This window comes from Sprattus sprattus (assembly GCF_963457725.1).
Source record: "Sprattus sprattus genome assembly, chromosome: 1".
In the NCBI taxonomy this organism is placed as follows: Eukaryota; Metazoa; Chordata; class Actinopteri; order Clupeiformes; family Clupeidae; genus Sprattus; species Sprattus sprattus.
This window is the reverse complement of record NC_137920.1, coordinates 18850346-18852845: the sequence shown is the minus strand read 5'-3', so window position 1 is coordinate 18852845 and position 2500 is coordinate 18850346.

Sequence of the window (2500 nt, the reverse complement as noted above, 5' to 3'; positions counted from 1 at the left end):
TCCCTGAAAACTGTGCTTTCTCCCCTCCTTTTGATTGGTGTACAGAGTGGTAGGGAGAGACCGACAGAAAAGAAAGAAGGTGAAAGAAATCGAAACAAATTCTAGCTAAATGTATGTAATTTCTCACCAGCAATTTGTACTGCTACTGCTCAAAAGACTAAGAGGAGAATGAGAGTTAATCTATTAGCATCTTGCCTTGTCTCAGTTCAAACCAATTTTTTATCTTATTTTATTGTTAATACTTTTTGTTTTCATTCATGAAGGATTTTAAAATCAGGGCCTTGCTTTTTAATTGGATGCAATTAAGCAGAACTCAATATGTGGGCCAGCATTCCTACCTTAGATTGACTCCGGAATGGTTTGTGGCACCTAAATCCAGATATTCCCACTCCTGTGTGTAGTGTTTCATAAGCATAAAGAAGTGCTGGTAGATTTTTCCCCGGCTAGTGTGCCACAGGTTTACCTCATAAATTCAGCGCTGATGACGGATGGCTGGGTGTTAGAATGCACCCTTGCTGTCAATCACAGACAGAACTGACCCGGCACTGAACCGAACCTGATAGGTCACCTGCTGTCTAGATCCTGTCCATAATTCACAATATGAAAAATAAGGACCATGTCACAGTCATTAAGAGGGATGTCTGTTAATCCAGTTATCCAGACAGTCGCCGTGACTGGGACGGGCCCGGCCCTCGTCCGCCAGTCAGTCAGATGACATCTAACAGTAAGGTTTAAGACTGACCTCAACATCTAATAGTAGAGTTAAAGACTGACTTCAACATCTAATAGGGTTTAAGACTGACCTCAACATCTAACAGAAGGCGTTAAGACTGACCTCAACACCTTACAGTAGAGTTTAAGACTGACCTTAACACCTTACAGTAGAGTTTAAGACTGACTTCAACACATTACAGAAGGGTTTAAGACTGACTTCAACACCTTACAGTAGAGTTTAAGACTGACTTTAACACCTTACAGTAGAGTTTAAGACTGACTTTAACACCTTACAGTAGAGTTTAAGACTGACCTCAACACCTTACAGTAGGGTTTAAGACTGACTTTAACACCTTACAGTAGAGTTTAAGACTGACTTTAACACCTTACAGTAGAGTTTAAGACTGACTTTAACACCTTACAGTAGAGTTTAAGACTGACTTTAACACCTTACAGTAGAGTTTAAGACTGACTTCATGCAGCCGGTGTGGGTAGTTGAAGGACAAACCCAACCGAGATCTCAAATAGCAGCCAGTCTTGCAGCAGTTCCAGCCCTAACATGGTCACATCCATTCCAGCTTTCTGTCTCTCCCTCTCTCTCTCTATCCTACTCCCTCTCTCTCTCTCTCTCTTTCTTCTACTATCTCTCTCTCTTTCTCCTCCTACTCTCTCTCTCTCTGCTCCCACTATCTTACTCAGACGATTGAACACAGTGTTGAATGTATATTACTGTTGCAGAGAGGGATTGTGATTCTGTCCCAGGATGTTTACCCACAATCACGTGGCGTAGTGTTTATGTTTACGTGACATTTATGCTAATTTACATTGAGCTGAACTGTTACCTTGCACCGGAAGAGCATTTTTTTTTTTTTTTTTATGTTATTTGAAAATCAAAATTGAACCAGTTTGTGATCAGCTAAAAAATCAGTTTGCTTGTGGTCAGTTATAAAGATCAGTGTCAGTTTTCCTTGAAACCTTTCACTTTCATCCCTCTCTCTCTTGCTCTCCCTCTCTCCTTTCCTCTCTAACTTTCTCTCCATCTCTCTCTCTCTCTCTCTCTCTCTCTTGCACACACACGCACAGACACAGTTCTCCCTGTGGTCCTTAAGTAACACATGGTACAACGACAGTATAGTTAATCTTGTGTATAGGTTTAACCGGTCATTCATTCAGTCAGTCAATCAATACCTTGCTCCAGATGTGACAGTCGGTTTTGTGTTACTAGCATGACAGAGACTGGGTTACGGGGAGACCATGACAGAGACTGGGTTACTGGGAGACCATGACAGAGACTGGGTTACCGGGAGACCATGACAGAGACTGGGTTACTGGGAGATGATGATACCAAGAAGCCGCATGCCTTTTATAATCATCCACACCAGCACCTTTCAGACTGAGAGGAAGAAACCATCTATAATGTGTGTAGTAGATGGGCAAGCATATATTACCATTCCCTGTCTCCCATTCAGCTTTAACACCCTACATTGTACACCAAAACCACCTCATCAGACTGGACCTTCAAAACCTTGTCAGCTCTAAAGCCCTAGAGCTTAGATTGTACACGAAAACCACCTCATCAGACTGGACCTTCAAAGCCAGGTTAAGCCAGTGGCCATAACCTAAACCACCTCATCAGACTGGACCTTCAAAGCCAGGTTAGGCCAGTGGCCATAACCTTGTTATTTTTTTGTTTATTTGTTTTTGTATGAGAATATGAATAAACTGAAAACATACGCTGTAAGGGTAACTCGTACACCCAGGGGTGCTTTTTTTCTTATCATCTTGT